This window comes from Cupressus sempervirens, chromosome 8, assembly GCF_028749045.1.
Source record: "Cupressus sempervirens isolate cs-2001-9-10 chromosome 8, ASM2874904v1, whole genome shotgun sequence".
Taxonomy (NCBI): domain Eukaryota; kingdom Viridiplantae; phylum Streptophyta; class Pinopsida; order Cupressales; family Cupressaceae; genus Cupressus; species Cupressus sempervirens.
In genome coordinates this window covers 846072749-846090720 of record NC_143125.1, presented here as the reverse complement: position 1 = coordinate 846090720, position 17972 = coordinate 846072749, and the positions used below count along the sequence as shown (strand labels likewise).

Genomic DNA, 17972 nt, shown 5'->3' with positions numbered 1-17972 from the left:
TGAACAAAATGAATGTTCAAAGAACACCATTTTACACCTTTTTGGATATTTAAGTTACCAACAGATCAAGTAAGCAATGCAAAAATGTATTTAAGACACCTACCTACAACTTATCCCAATAAATGTATAGTCAACCTACCATTTGAGGATTACTAAGGTCAAGAAAGATGAGTACTAAAATGTATGAGGTGGAAAAGATTTCATACACTGAGTAGCTAAATCTGAGGTCCTGCTCAGAAATAATGGTTCAAAAAACTATCACAAAATTATCTTCACATCTAGGAAATTGCTTTATTGTTTCGACTTTGCATATATGACTTCAACACCACCCATGAATGGTTTCAAAAAATTTGGAACAATTACAGACCCATCTTCCTGCTAAAAATTTTCAAGTATGGATATAATCATTCTAGGTACAACACAAGCTGTTGCATTTAACGTATGTATGAACTGCAATGGTGGCAATAGGGTTTTCCCTTTCTTGGGCTTGATAGCCACTAAAAGAGTTGATTCTGCACTTATAGGTCGAAACCGAATATTAAGTTGATGACTTTGGTAACCTGTGTAGTTTGATGCACTGGATATCTGAAAATAAGAAAATTTGTATAATTATTATGGATATTTGTAGAGGCATTTTTTTTTCCTATCTACCAATCAAATATTGTCCTTGTTGAATGGCATTACAATTTAGGGTATACCTCACCATACCACCCTAGACCTAGCATCCATGACTCCACATCATACTTGTGGTATGTTGGTGCACCTAAGTCTTCAGAAGGCATGTCTAGAGTCCTGCTTAAAATAAAAAATTGTAAAATAAAAAAACAAAAAAATTATGTTGTATAATCAATTAAATAGACAAATATTTCCAACTCACTTGAAGTGTAATCCAAGTGAAGAAAAGAGATCTTCCTCAATGCTAATTAGCTCCTCAAGGAGTAATTTACTTTCCTCTGGATGACATATCACAAACATTTCAACCTTATTAAACTAATGGACATGGTACATCCCCTGCCCAACAACCCAAAAAAAAAAGCTATACTTTAGGCAATATAAATTCAAAAAAAACCCAGTTCACTAATCACTCACCAAAAGGAGCTGAGGAATCTATATAACATAGATCTATTATTGTTAGTTATGAATAATTTCAAACAAAAAAGTAGTGCACAACCATGGTATCTTTTCATCATTATGGCTTGGAGTCTCAATCATCTATCACCAATATTCTATTTGTGGATAGTGGGAACAACTTAGTATATAAAGAAATAAGAATGAAGGCATAAAACATAGTATGTCTAATTACAAAAATAATTGTTTTCCCTAAAATTGAATGACTCATATATCCAGACAGGTTAAGGGAAAGTGATGAATGAAGAAATCCTCTTGCACTTTTATCTAGTTATAATTGCAACAGAGGATCGGGTTCAAACTCAATGAATGCACGTGCCATGTAACTATAAGAGAGTTGGAACACATTGGCGCTCTCCTCCAAGCACTACTATTTTAGTCTAGTAGAGTAGAGGCAAGTGAATGGAATCATGAAGTTTCACTTCACAGGCTAAGAATCCATTTCCATTGCCTTTGTCCACACATTAAAGAAGCTATGGGGGAACCTGCTTAAAATAAAAAATTGTAAAATCAAAAATCAAAAAAATTATGCTGTATAATCAATTAAATAGCCAAAGATTTCCAACTCACTTGAAGTGTAATCCAAGTGAAGAAAAGAGATCTTCCTCAATGCTAATTAGCTCCTCAAGGAATAATTTACTTTCCTCTGGATGACATATCACAAAAATTTCAACCTTACTAAACTAATGGACACGGTACAAACCCCTACCCAACAACCCAAAAAAAATAGCTATACTTTAGGCAATAGAAATTCAAATAAAATCCAGTTCACTAATCACTCACCAGAAGGAGCTGAGGAATCTATATAACATAGATCTATTATTGTTAGTTATGAATCATTTCAAACAACAAAGCAGTGTGTAACCATGGTATCTTTTCATCATTATGGCTTGGAGTCTCAATCATCTATCACCAATATTCTATTTGTGGATAGTGGGCACAACTTAGTATATAAAGAAATAAGAATGAAGGCATAAAACATAGTATGTCTAATTACAAAAATAATTGTTTTCGCTAAAATTGAATGACTCATATATCCAGACAGGTTAAGGGAAAGTGATGAATGAAGAAATCCTCTTGCACTTTTAACTAGTTATAATTGCAAGAGAGGATCGGTTCAAACTCAATGAATGCACGTGTCATGCAACTATAAGAGAGTTGGAACACATTGGTGCTCTCCTCCAAGCACTGCTATTTTAGTCTAGTGGAGTAGAGGCAAGTGAATGGAATCATGAAGTTTCACTTCACAGGCTAAGAATCCATTTCCATTGCCTTTGTCCACACATTAAAGAAGCTATGGGGGAACCATGTATGGGGGATGAGCTCACAATGACATGCGCACAATGATGTAACCATAAAAAATCCTACCCCACTAGAAGATAATAAGTCATGGTAGAAAAAAAAAGAATAACAATTCAGACCAAAATGATTGCATTAGTATATAACAATTAATGCCTTATTCTAGAGGTTTCCATTTACAATGCAAGTGATACAGGGAGTGTCTTTCATAAATGTTCCCTTTTTGTGATAGCATTAGTGTCATTTTAAGGACCAATAGTTGTCAATTTAAACCTAACTATTACATTTAAAGATGTATAGTCATCTAATAAAATACCTTAGCCAACAATTAAAATAATAAAAATAGTCAGAACAACATGTATTAGCATAAGAAAGGTCACTCTTGAAATTGAGTGAATATTTTTGACAACCTTAATGACTAATGAAATACACACATTAGAGGGATATACTCCCCAAATAATGAGCTCAAACCTTAACATGAAAAAAAAATTATTGACACTCATCCAAAAGTACTACCAACCTCCATTAAAGTATACATGTAAGGGTTCATGAAGAGGGAATCAAGTCCCTTACAAGAACTAGGGACATCAACCTATCCTGCCAAGAGAGATCAGACCTTCAGCTAGGGAGGTTTATTGACATGTACTAACTTGAAAGCATGTTCTATTTTCCAATATGAAATATAGTTTCCTTTGAGCATGCATTTCTTTTCAACTTGACATAGTTGCAAGATATTAGTAGAATATAATCTGACCATACATTTTATGTGGTATTATACAAATCAAAGTACTCAAGAAATTGTTGATTCTACATGTTCAATGGTCTCCATTATGTAGATAATAGTGACTTTACCAAACATTTTGGACACCATTCCACATAGCATTATCAATCCTAAACAGCATTAATGAGTATCTTGTAATATACTGAATCTAAACATTGGCTCTTTCAAGAACCTCAAACCACATTTATTATTAGAATGGAGTACATACAAGTTACAAAAATTTTGTTTAGTTGAATAGTTTTTTCATATTTCAAGAAACACATGTTGGATGGAATAGATTACCTTTTATTTAATGCAATCATAGTTTCCAACGTTGATGTAATGCAATAAAAACTAATATAGCAGAAAAAATGTACACTTACATTTACTCAAGAGAGTGACACTTCCAAAAAAAAAAATACAATCATACCTTGTTGCATAGCCTCCAACACTAGCCTCTGTGTGGAAGCAATGTGAAAAATCAACATGTTTTATTGGCAAGAGTGTGTCAGCTACAATGAGATCCATGTGTATTCCCCCTACTGGGATCTCTAAGGTTCCTGCTAAACACTGGTTCGTTCCATATATAGAATATACTTTCTCAAAACAAAATTAGTATATCTATATCATGGTGATTCAAATTTTCAAATGCACCATCTTATCTTTAAACCTTTGATCTTCTTGTAACTCCAATGATTTATGACTTGAAACTTGGAACATATAAAAAGGACAACTAAGAAAATAAATTATTAATGATAGAAATTGTTCTATCAATAGAATTTTGTATCATAAGAGTATTTAACACCTGGGTATTCTCTGCCCAGGGTTGAAAGCCACACTTTTCAAGAACAAATGCCCAAATAATATCAGGGGTACTCAAAGGCACATATCCTCTTCTTGTGAGTTTTGACAGAGCCCAGTTAATGAGTCCCATCTCCAATAAAATAGCCTCATTTTTTAGGTAATAGAACTTTGAGCCACTGACCTGCACCATAAATACATGGTCAACAAAAGTTCCATTTTCTTTCTGAGCTATTGCTAGATATTTGAGGGATCTAAAAATTACAAGCTTAAAAATCAACCTACTTGTTAATGAATGATCTGAAAAACTCTATAATCAATGTTTCATAGGACACAACACTTTATGAAGGTTTTGCAAATGAGGTAACAAGCTAAGTTGGCTTGTTAATTGCACTTGAATTAGAGTAGTATTGTCACAGTTGAGCTCTCAAGAAGTCATAATGTTTCATTTCTGTGATCATCACCTAGATGTAGTGAGTGTGAAGTAGATTATTTAGGCTTGTGAGAGATGGATATTCTTAACCACTCCTATTCGAAACTACATGATTAAAAATCTTGATAAGGAACAAAAAATTTAGACCAAAATTTTTTACCATCTATTAAAATATTTTAGATTGGTCAAAATTTACAAGGAGAAATAGCTTTTTTTTAAAAATCCATGCTTCTGTTGGTCAAAATTTTGACCAAAACGGGCTTCATATGTTAAAATGTAAAAAGGTCAATTTTGTGCCCTACTTCATTATTATGAGAAACTTCTACAAAAATGTGAGAGGGACACTCAAGAATTAGGAATCTACTATGTATGGTCATTGTGGATGAGCCAAAATATGGTAAGGGTAGAGATGATGGTTTTCTTTGCTAATTTTGGGATCTCTTCTAGTTGTTTCAGTGCTAATTTTTGTGGCTATACTGGACATTGTTGTTCCATCTCTTTTGCTTAGGGTTTTAAAATCATTCCATGGATTGAAGGTGGATTGGAATACTTATAATTTTGTTCTTCTTTGGTTGACATTCCTTTCATTTCTCTAATTTAGTCCATCATTATAATCTGCAAGTTTGTCTCTGTATTTCTCCTGCAAGTCCTCACAACTAATTTCTTTTTGTATTTTGCTAAAAAAAACTAAACATTTTGGAGCCCATTTTTTGACTACAAAAGGCTTTAGATTTAATTTGCTAAAAATTTGGGAAAAATAGTTTTTGGACAAGGTTTAATGATTATTGAGATACTCTAAATGATTTATAGCTTCATCGAAGGGCTTGACTTCTAGACAAATTCATATACAAATTACAAAGTGCCGACTTTGGATTCCAAAAACTTCCAAATTCCTTTCAAGGTTCAACATTTTGTATGTTATCAGAATAGGGTTACAACAATATCAAGATCTAAACATCAAAAATAGTCATGCCCAAAGATAAAGTAAGGGGTTATACACATTAAAAAAAACCTACTTTGGAGATGTAAAACATATCCATTGACAATTCTACCATAATCATAGGCATCATTGGTCATTTAAATATGTTAGACTCAAAATATTGCAGTGGCCTGTGTTCTAGTCTTAGCCTAAAATAGTTAATATTCTAAAGGTACCATCATGCACTATCACAAAGAACTAAAAAATAATTCTTTTGAATCCATACATGCATTCTGAAGGATGATCAAGGCTTAAGTTTGGGCTTAGCTTTGTCTTTTCGCTTGAAAATTCTTCATCTAGTTATTTATTTTATAGTTCTATAGCATTGGTGTTTGGTATGAAAAGCATTTAGTTGGAGTTCCTTGCAAGTTAATTCTTTGATTCTCTTTTCTTTGGTATCAAATCAGTTCTGAATGGCTTTGGTTGACTCGTTTAGGTGTTTAAGTTTGATATTTTCCACAATACTATCTTCTTGAATAGCTCTGAGTTGATTCTTTATAAGAAGCTTGAATAGGCTCGAATGCTTCTACAATGCTATCAAATTAGTTAAGCCTTGCATTTCCTTAACTATTATTCCTCTTTCGGAGACAAGCTTATTATGCCTTATCAGGTTGCTGCTCTGAGTTGATTCGGGTAGGCATTTTCTTCATAATCAATGTTCACATCCAATATCCATTCCAATTATCTTGATAGTAAGGACCATTTCCAAATCTATATCAATAGCAGATATATGAATAGTTGGAACACCTAGTTTATTATTAAATTTTAAGGCAATAGTGTAATCCCCATGGCTCAATTTCTTAGGATAGGCAACTTCTGCAAGTATCACTTAATTAGAGAGGCAAGGGAGGACGTGAAAGGGGATATCTACTAAAGTGGGAACAAAATTGGTTGAGTTCTCTTGGAATTTGAATCAGGACACAAGTGTTTCTTGAATACATTTCTTGGTTGGTTCAACTAAATTCCTTATTTGAATACATAGAAAGAGCAATATTTTATTTGTTGCAATCAATCAATTGAAAATTGGAGGATCCTGTGTGCAACTTAATACAGGGAATAACCATCATTGATCCTATATTTCTTCAAGATTAGCTAACACCCCCCAATGGAACCACTAGTTAACACTGCACACCAAAAGACACTGAAGCATTTCGAACTTGGAGGATCTTGTGTGCAACTTAATATAGGGAATCACCATCATTGATCCTATATTTCTTCTAGATTAGCTAATGCCCCCAATGGAACCACTAGTTAACACTACACACCAAAAGACACTCAAGCATTTCCAACTTTGCCAAAAATAACTTTGTTACTATTGTCAACCAAAGCCAATTTTAACCATATCTTGAGTATCAATATGCTATTTCCCAGCAATAGAAAGCAAAAAGTATTTTATTACCCACTATGTCTTAAAATATTTTAATTAAAGACACACTAATCCTGAAGACAATGAGTTTGTTGTAGAAGGAAAATCTACCCATTTGTTATCTCTTTACATAGTAGAAGTGTAGCTAGGAAAGGATGTAATGCAACAAAGTCATAGTAATGATTCAAAAAACTTCTTAAATAAGGTATGGTTTTGAAATTTTACTAGATTATCACAGTGCTAGCAATTGTAATATATTAGGAAATCCAACTACAACTAGACACATAGCATTGATCAAAACCACACCAAATATATTTCAAGAAAAATATTTTTTTTTGAATGTGCTACTAAGCATCCCTATAAGAGTAAATATACAAAAGTAGCACCAAATTTTAGAAATCTAGGTTCTAATGGAAACCCTGGCCTTCGTTGAGTCAATGGCCCTAAAATTTTAATAAACATTTGTTATCTATGCAACATATATTCCCATCATAAGTATAAAAGGAATCGATACATTAGAAATATTGAAAATGTATTTATGGATTTGTTACATTCAATAGAGGGCTAGATTGGTACACTTGAAGCAGATGCTATATTACAAAAATGATAGAAGAAAACGGTTTTGCATATGATTGAACAAATTTCAACCATTTGGTAGAACACCTTTCTAGAGTCCATGCAAGGTGCACAGAAAGTGTTGTACTTTTAAGTCCATTTTACACTTTGTTGATGGAGAACAAAAATATTGTAGAGTCATGGCATGTCAACAGATGTGTGGCCATGCACAAAATCTTCAGCTGCTAGTGCCAAGAACATAATTTGATGCTACAAGTTCTCACTGATTCAAAATTGTGATATGGATGATTGTGGGTTTTGTGCCAACTCCCATGGCTTCAAAGCTTAAACTGGTAGATGTTTCTATATAACCCCAATTTCATTTTGCACACAAGCTTGATCATATACATTTATGGGTACTTTCTCATGATGACTGATAGGTTTTTCAGTAGGACAAAGAATGAAATAGAGATTACAGGATATTTTTAATGATAAATTAAATTATTTACTACTTATATCCAATTTACTCTAAGTTTTGGCTGGTTTCTCTATTCAAAATGTATTTATCATTGTTCAGATCTTGTTCATATCAAAGCATAAGCTTAAAAAATATTAAATTTTTGTATTTTATAGTCCTGAAGTTGCTACTATTTTTATCTAAGTGGCCTCTGACCATAGGATGAAAGTACTAGATTCAAGAATTCTAAGAAGTTGAACAATACCTGAGAGCTTAATTTTAAAGAGCATATAAGGCTCACCATTAGCACTGATTTGTTATGGTATAGGATAATTTGGAGGGACTCATATATGAAAAAAATCAATTTCATTAACTATACGTAGGGTATCTCCCAAGTCATAACAAGTACGAGTAACTTTATTCTTGCAGCGGTTCCCCCTTTTTGATGCTGATGATATGACCAGGCTTTGATGTGTATCTTAAATGCCTTATGGCTGATGTCAAGAAATCTCTTGAAGTATGGCAAAACTTTGGAAATGTAAAAAATGTTCAATTTATAAGTAATATATAGGAAAGATAGCTACAAGTTGAATAAAGCACAAGCAAGTTTGGTCTTGTAGTAATCTTGCTTTAGAATGTTGATGACATTATTATGCTCTAGGTTGCAATGTAATGGTTTATGGCCCATGTCAAGAAACCTCTTGAAGTATACAAATGATTAAAGTGAGAACATCAATTTTTGTATACACTATATATGAGAGTATTATTTTTTTTATTACTATATGGTAGGTAGGAAAACGAGAGGAATATGATTTCTAAAAAGAGCCTTAATTTGATATTAATATTAAGAAAATATCAATTTCCAGAGTGTAATATTTTTCCAAGAATCCTTTAACCATCTTTGAGTCACTTTGAGCTACTTTTATTTTCTTTTAAATATTGCAATGAACAAATTGTGCACAACATGGTAGCTTTGCTTTGAAAAAGACTAGAAATGAAAGTGTCCCCTCACTGCATCTTAAAAGAAATATTTTATAAAGTAAATTTAGAAAAAGGGCAAAAATGGTGTGGATTTTCAAATAAGCGATATTTTTGTGAAGTATTGAATTGTATTTATTGAGACAAATATCATGAGTAGTAGGGGTGAAGCACAAATGCTTATTTAGAGGTCACTCATGCTAGCACTGTTGTTTCTCGAATATGCATTGTTGGTTGTTTTAAAATGTAGTAAAACTACTAAGCAACAGAATGCTTAATACCAGGATGATAGTACATATACAATCTAAAGACTAGCCAATTGTTATTAAAAATTGCATATGAAAAGTACTTGGACCCAACTTCAACAAAACCACGGATGGTTTTCTACTCTTTTGGCTCTGCAGAACTAGGGTGGGTATACCCAGGGATGATTCACAACTAGAAAAGACCATAGGAGGATTATTTTAGTTTCATTTTGATTCTCATCTCAAATCCTCAAACACATACATAATTCATAACAATTTTCTAAATACATCCCACTTAACATACATGGCCAAAATTTCTTCTATACATCTGCAGATGTTCTTAACAATATTGGCTAACTGAAGCTAAAACATTCCATGTAGACAAGTACTGGCCAGCCTTTGAAGATCTATAGGAAATAAAAGTAACATTTGATTGGATGTTGCATTTTGATAACCATTTATGATATATTTCTCGTTCAGCTGAATCAATTTGATCAGTGCCTAATCCATTGGGGTTCAGAGTCTATAGCAAATTCTTAGATCTAATTTATTGCCTTACAACAAATTCTATGAGAAATTCTTATTAGAATTCATCATTCAAAATCCTTTCCATTACTAAAGAAACCTCATCACATTCATCAAATCTTTTATTTAATCCATTGAATTAATAGCAGTGATAAATAGATATACAACCTAACTAGATTGCATTCAATTGCACAAGCCTTTAATTATACAATATCAAGATAACCATGTAATTAGAAGGAGACAAGATTCAAAAAGAACTGATATGGGGACAATTCACAATTTGTATTCATTTTCTTTGAAAATGGTATACCATTTACAATAAACTCAGAATGACCTTCAGAAAAAGACACAGTTCATTCTATATTCATGTATTCTCAGAGAATTGACAGAGAAAATACATCATGGATTTGCTTTCAAAATTTTGGACCAAAGATAGACTAAGCATATTACTTAGAAAAATAGAATTCAGACCATTTTTTAGCCTTGAAATCTCACTTAAATAGTGTGAGATGCAACAAGCTTCAGGCTAAAAGAAAGTGACATGTGTCTTCTAAAAGATACTAACAAATGTCTACCACAAAAGAAAAAAGAAAACAATAGAAAAGCTATTACATCAAACATTCCTTGGTGGGTCCCTTTTTGTTATGCTTCTCAGTTGTTGAAACAAAAGAATATGATCCGATTCTTTATTTATTCTTCATCCTCAAAGTAAGTGGCCATAAGGTTAAAAAGTGATGTATCATCTTCAACTACCTACAAACTTACTTTGATCTGGGGATTTTCCATGTCTACATTACTGATTATGAGGGTAACCTTTACTTTTGCATCTTCCTCCTCATCATCTTTTGACATTTGTACTAAAATTTGATTTTTCCACTCATTATAAACAACATCATCTGGCTAATTAAAATTTAGAGCCTCTCTTCATATGATTACTAAAGAATTTTCCAATTCCTCTAAATCATCAAGCTCTTTTCTGATGGCATTATAGAATGATTGTATCTTTACCAACTCTTCATTTGTTCTTGCCCAAAACTAGTGACTAGTTTCATTCATGATATTCTTGATCCTTTCATGAAATATTTCGTCTAACTCTTTTTTCCACTTTTCTTTTTCCTTTATTGTGTCAAAAGATTCTAAAGCACAAGGAAATAAAATGAATTTTTTAGCAATATATTTGGAAAAACAATGTGTTAATCTTTTTTGAAAAGAATCCCTCTTATCACCAAAATCTCCTAGCTTATTTAATAAATCAAAAATTTTCTCTACTTGATCACAAGGCATTTGGACAGTAGATATACACATGAATGTGATATCATTGTTTCTCTCCCTCCACTTCTGTGCCAGAGGAGTTAATTTAACCTCATCTCTACTCAACTCATCCATGAGAGTTGTAACTCTTGTCAACTGATCAAAGAAAGTTGACCATTGTATTTTATCCCTTAAATACATCACACCCTGCTTCAATTTTCCTTCATATTGATTCTTTAATTCTACCTGCAACTCATGTAATTTGGTTTTTTCTTCTTCAAAGTCCTCTACATTATAGAATTGAGGTATTTCAAGGGTGTCTAGTATTTCAACAATAGGGGTTGCTCCAACAAGTGATTGTGAAGGGTAGGTCATCCTATGTGCACTAGATTCTCCTACTTTTCTCTTCCCAAGTATCTTCTCCATTTGAGACATTTTTTTTTCTAGTGACTATATCTCTATTCCCCTTTCCTCATATGCTTTTAAAACTTATTCAAATCTAGCATTGAGTTGGGTAAATCTATCCTCTTCCTTGCCAGATACAACACCACCAAATTTCAGCACTTCTAAGGCCATCCCCATTATTTGCTTGCTGCTTACTTCACTAGCCCTATATACTTTCAATGTACCAGTATGTTCTGTAGTAGAGATTTCATGCATCCTAGTTTTATCCCTTTCCTCAATTGAAAAAATTACAAGGTCTTGGTGATCATCACTAAATTTAACTCCTCTATGAGCCTGTAAAATTTCTTCTTCAGTTTGTAACTGGACATCCTTTTGTTTTCTTATTGAATCAAAAGCCATAGCATTCACAATATCCCATTCAGGTAAGATAAGAACTCCTGACTATTTAACTAATTTCCTCCCGGCCTCAAGTGTAAATTTGGAAAAATCATTCAAAAATTTAGATTTCACCTCTTCTTTGATAACAGAGTCTAGTTTATCTGGTTGTTTTGCTTTTATTTTGTTACAAGTATTTTCAAAATTGCCTATATTCAGCCTCCACAAAAATTTTGCAAATGCTCTAGACTTCACAAAGTTTTCATCATTTACAAACCTCTCAGAGGCTTGGGCAACTATAGGATCAATTTCCTTACCTTTATAGTCAGTAACAGTAAGCTCCAAGGAAGCTGCAAGGGGTTCTTGTGGATCCCCAATCTCCAGATCTATGGAAGTAACAATTATATCCCCTTCTCCTCCAATTTTTCTTAATTGTTCCCCTAAAGATGCTTCATCATCTATCCTAATTGGGGATTGGCTTGGGGAATATTGTTCTAGTAGAGAAGAAAAAGATCCCTGTTCTAATTTCTATCTTTTTGGAGCATTAGTTGTAGATGGACTTCTTGGTCTTTTTCCTTGATAAGGAAGACCTTGTTGCACACTTTGAATCATTACATACCTGCCAATTTTTGCAAGGTATATTGGCCAGGAGCTACTATGTTTTTACTATTAATCCTTTTCTACACTTCTGCAGCCTTGTCTAGGTATGCCTTAATATATGTAGCCCTTTTTTCATTCATAGCCTATGTTATCTTAGCAAAATTATTCATCAAGGCCTGCATCTTGGCTCCCAGGTATTTCTTTTCTTTCAATGGGTCATAGTAGGGGTCAAAAGCATTAATGAATTCAAGAGTTTTTCTAAACATCATTCACTTTTCTTTTCTCAATTCTTGTTCTTGTAAGGTGAAAATGTTTCTAATCACATCTTCAAGATAATAAACTCGTTGGACCATGTGAGAATCTTTTATTCTCTCCCTGAAGCTATCATAGAAACCTTCAAGATCAATAAATCTGGCATGAGATTCTGCCATGTTATATTTGTCTAAAAAAAAGTTCAAGTGTTTCTAACCTTTCCTCACAAAAACAAAATCATGGGCCACCGTGACAATTGGAAAAAATGTGTCCTTCCTGGTCAACTCCCTCTCATCTATGGTACCTATCTGCCATAACAACTCAACAACTCCTATCTTTAATGGCACATGAAATGGTAGCACATGAGGTTTTCCCAAAAAACCATACACTATTATTACTGTTGACTCAGCATAATTCTTAAAGCTTTGTCCCGGTCCCACCATGCCCGCTTGCCCGCATTATTTAAAGATTACACATTTTGATAATGTGAGAATGCAGGAACCGTTGATCTTGCTTTAATCAATGGTGATCAGAAACATGTAATGACTCTGCATTCATTCAATCTGAATGGATTAATGAAAAGTTTTCTATCCATTCCATGTCATTTGACAATTGCCATAGAAGACACACCGTAATTACCTTTTTGCAAAAGGTGGGCCCATGATATCACCATTTCCACGCATCGTGAGCCCGCTTTCTCGCATTATTTAAAGATCACACATTTTGATAATGCAAGAATGCAGGAATTTTAGATTTGAACTAGATCCACGGTTTATGCATATTGATCATAAGGTGAAGCTTTATTGATTTAGACCATCAATGACAATACAGGAAAATAAAATGTGTCCTAGCAAATCTGACAAATTTGCAGAAGTGTCTTGACCCATGCTGACATACTAGACCTTTTGTGGCACACTGTATCTCAAAAACTATCCGAGGCTACATGTCACAAATATGCTTCCCTGAATTATTTAAAAACCTAGCACTTTGATAATGCAAGAATGCGGGAACCGTAGATATGAACTAAAATCAATGGTGTTGAAAAAAATTTCACAAAAAGAAGGGTAAAAATTTATTAAGACAAAAAGAAATACAACAAGGAGAGCTCAACAAGGAGCTCGATCCTGAGCAACAAGATCATCAAATTCTTGCACCATCTCAAAGGACAGTTTCCTCCTATCCCTAATATTCCAACCCAGATCATGACTAGATGCCCATTTGGCTAAACAATCAGCAGTTCTATTCCATTCACAAGGAATATATGTGAACCTAATGAACTGAAAAGAGGAAGAGAAGAAAAGAATAATCTTAACAACAGTGGCCAGCTGCCAACTAACATCATCAAGCTCTTGCGAAGAAAGCATGTTCACCACCACCTGGGAATCAGACTCACAGATAATCTTACTCCATCCCCGCAAGCAACACTATTCCACAGCATATAAAATAACCTGAGCTTCCATGAGATTGTTAGTAGAATCACCCTTATGAACTGAGAAGAAAAATTTAACATCCCCAGAACTACAACAAGCCACTCCATCAATACCAGCCAGACCAGGATTCCCACGGGAAGAACCATCAGTGTTAATTTTCAGAACTCCACAGGGAGGAGGAGTCCAGTGCCCATCCTGGTTAACCTGACCATTCCTCTAATGGCGAAGCTGCCTGGACATAGAAGGAAACCTATGAGATGCAGCTCCATCCTGCAGATGAAAATTGAGGTGATTACAGATAGCAAGATCAACTGGATCCATACCCCCATCAAGCTCACACTTCACAAGAATAGTTTCCTGAAGAGAATGTGATATTTTCCACCAAAGATGCAAAACACCAAGCTGAGCATCTTGGAATATGCGACGATTCCTCTCCAACCAAATATGCCAAAGCATGAAAGATGGGCCAAAAATCCAAGTAACATGGAGAAAAGAAGACTTGGAGGGAGCAGTACCCAAGCGGGCCCAAAACTCAGGCAAAGAGGAAGCATGCCAACAAGAGAAACCCCAAGAGCTCCACCAAAGGTGCCATATCTGAGTAGAATAGGAGCAATGGAAGAATAGATGGGAGATAGACTCCTCTCCATTACCACACAAAAAACAATAAGAGGGGCCTTTAAATCCATGTTTACAAAGATTATCCCAGGTAAGACAACGGTTGTGAGCCACTAGCCACATGAAAAAATTGCACTTGGACCAAGAAACTTTATTCCAAACTTGCTTCCACCAAGGGACCTCAGCATCCCCAAATAATTGTCTAGTTATCTCCTAATACCCAGCAGAGACATGATATTTACCAGACAAGGTACCGCCCCAAGCCAAAACATATGGAGCAAGCAAAGAAGAACACTCTCTAGAGGCCAGAATTTGAGAAAGCTCCTGACGATCCATGTCTGTATCTCCAGGAGGCCAATCAGAACAATGCTTCCATCTGTAACCAACAACAGGTCCCAATTGATAAGGAGTCTTGTAATGAGCCACTTTATCCCATCCAACGGCAAGAAAAGAGTCACAAAGAGGCTAAAGATGAGGATATATGGATAAAATGGAAGGGAATCCATCCCAAGCATCAAACCAAAAAAAAACATGAGAACCTCCTTTACATATCCAAAACAGACCCCTCTTTACCAACATCGCACCTGTCTTCAAAGTATGCCAAACCATTGAGCCACAGCCTTCAAGAGGAACTGCAAAAATAGAGCAAGGATCAGCACCATGAAAATATTTATGAGTGATAATACGAACCCAAAGTTGATTTTGTCCAGAGCACCATCGCCAATAAAGTTTAGCAGCCAAAGCTTGACTACTCAATAGAGCAGATCGAAGACCAAGACCACCCTCCTTTTTAGGCCTACAAATAGTTGCCCAATTAACTAGGCTCCATTTAGTACTACGCAAATTACCACTCCAAAGGAATTGTCAAGAAAGAGCATCAAACTCCTTGAGAAAGTAAATAGATGCAGCGTGAACCATGCTTCGATAAGTAGGAAGAGCTTGGATAACAGCTTGAAGAAGAGTAACCCGGGCAGTAGTAGAAAGCCATCTATGAGTCCAATGATTTACCTTATCCTGAAGCTTGGTAATCAAATTTTTCCAGAAGGTTTATCATAAGGAATAAAGGTATTCTGATGCAAACAAATCTTTAAGATAAAATACCGCGCCAAAATGGTTTTGAAACAATAACCTTTTTGAAAATTTTGAAAACTAGGGCAACACAAAACAAAGGAATAAGGGATTTTCAGGCACTTAGGTCCTTTTTGTAGATAATTTAGAGCCAAACCATAAGAAATTGAAATGAAGATACAACTTACATAACAGGTCATAGTTAGGGTAACCTAATTGTTTTCAAGATTTCACAAAATAAAACCCTAATCTGCAAGACTAAAAAAAAAACTTAATTGATTTTTTACCCCAAATATTAGAATATTTCTATATTGTGAAAAGTCACACCAACATGCATATCCATTGAGTTTTTCTCTCAATCAAAACTACTTGGTTTGCTACCTTGTTTGTAGAAGGGTTAGCAAATGGTGTCTTGTGAACCATTCCTTGTAACTTCTTGGCATGTTACCACTTTGGCTAAAGCATATTAAACCATTGAATTTTTCCTTTAGTCAAGCCCCCTTAGCTTGCTACCTATTTGTAAAATGTTTAGTGAGGGTGTTATACCCATTTATATTAAGTGAAACCCAGCTGAAACCAAAAATCAAAACCTTCAACAAGTTATGTGCCTTATTGCAGAATTGCAGGGTTACCATGTGGGATTTGATGTAATAAGACCCTGTGAAGGTCCTTTTTGATATATTTGTAATCATTAAAGTTCAAGTTGTAAGCCATTCTTGGCATCAAGATGAAAGGACAAGGGTCATTTATATAATGTAGTAAAATGTCATGGGCAAAGGGAGTCCTAGAATGTACTAGGTTGAATGGGGTCAAAGAGTCATAAAATGCATATCAAATGGAAATAAATGCAATGTAATTTGGAAATATGACAAAATGTTGCCAAACAAGCCACATATGGCACTATGGTAGAGTCATGGGATTAAGTGAAGGTTTATGAGTCTTTTAAGCATTAGAAAGGTCAATTAGTCTCAAAAATGTCACAAGAATTGAGTCCTAAAGCTCGAGGTTATCATAAAGGACTGTTATTAAAGATATTAAAAATTGTTCTAAACTATCCCAAGATAGTTAAAGGGAATTTGGCTGGTTTTAGGGTGTTAGGAAATTTGAAAAAGGAAAAAAATAATCTTATATGAACATGATAGATGAATGTGTAAAGGTGTTGAGGAGATTTCAATGTGATAGCCCTTGAAAATCAATAAAAAAACTCTCTATTTCGCTGTTAAAAATGTCATAGAACAATGACTATGCAATTTGGTTGTTTTTAATTGGTGCAAGTTTTATTTCACTTCAAAGCTTTTCTTTGAATATGAAAATGATTGAGAAGGTTATTTTGTAAGTTGATTTTATTTGTGAAAAGTCATTTGTAAAAGATTTTGCACAGGTAATAAGAGATTGTCATTGTCACATGACAGAACTTGACTTTCTAAGGAAAACTCAATGAATTTGACCCCTCTTACCATTGTATTGTATATGTAACTCATGGAAGAGGGGTTGATAATGTATTATGCACCTATTTGATATGATTTTGTGCAGAGAAATGAAGGGAGATTAGAGACAAAGATCTTTAAATGTGGCAGGGTGTTGTTTAAGGGTCACTAGGTGAATGGGACAGTTATGAGTTGGGAGATTCCATCCACATGAGGGGTATATTTTCTTGCATAGAAGGTTAGGATTGGACCAAGAGAAGGTGTTGGATCCATTGTAAGGATCAAGAAGTGCTTGGAAGGGTTGATGTTCCAAATAATTTCAACATCCAACATTTATAGACGTTTGAGTCCTAAATTCACGTCCCTTGATGTTAACCCAAATGGTTTAAGGATTAAGTTTTTTAAAATTGTACAACCACCATGAGGCCAAACTTGCATAAGCTAATTGATTTGTAATTAAGTGAAATATGAATTCTTCTTTTCACCCTCAGGCCAACCCACTTAGGCCTATTTTTCAACAAATTTCAATTGCAATTATTTCATGGCTGAAATTGTAATGATCTTAGGCTCACGAGTTTTTGAGATTTACCCATCTTTTGAGCTCACATGTTCTTAATTGAAGATTGCATTAATATGTTTCAATATTTTAGTTATCTTCATGTTCCAATTTATTTGCAAGTATATTTTCCTATGAAGAAAGACCACACCTAACAATATGAACCCAAAACAAAGTAATGAGACAATGGCTGCATTGTGGGCTTAGTTTCGAAGAAAACTTGATAAATGTTATTGTCCTTGAAAAAAGTGTAAGGGCTTAAAGAATCAAAGAATTATAATCACAACAGCCCAAATTCTTTGTAGGGAATATAGTCATGTTGAAGGGGGCCACGATTTTTGTCCATTGCTGAATGTGGATTTCCTACTGGAGGAACATGGAGGTGTGAATATCCAAGCTAAGGATAACACTTCCATGGAAGAAGATGACAATGTGCCAGAGGACATTATTGAAGAAGATGGTATTCG

General features: G+C 34.3%; 1 pseudogene; it reads right to left on the bottom strand.

The window, feature by feature from the left end:
* Positions 1-291: 291 nt before the first annotated feature.
* Positions 292-4181, bottom strand: LOC149545069 (serine--tRNA ligase, chloroplastic/mitochondrial-like; annotated as a pseudogene).
* Positions 4182-17972: the final 13791 nt, after the last annotated feature.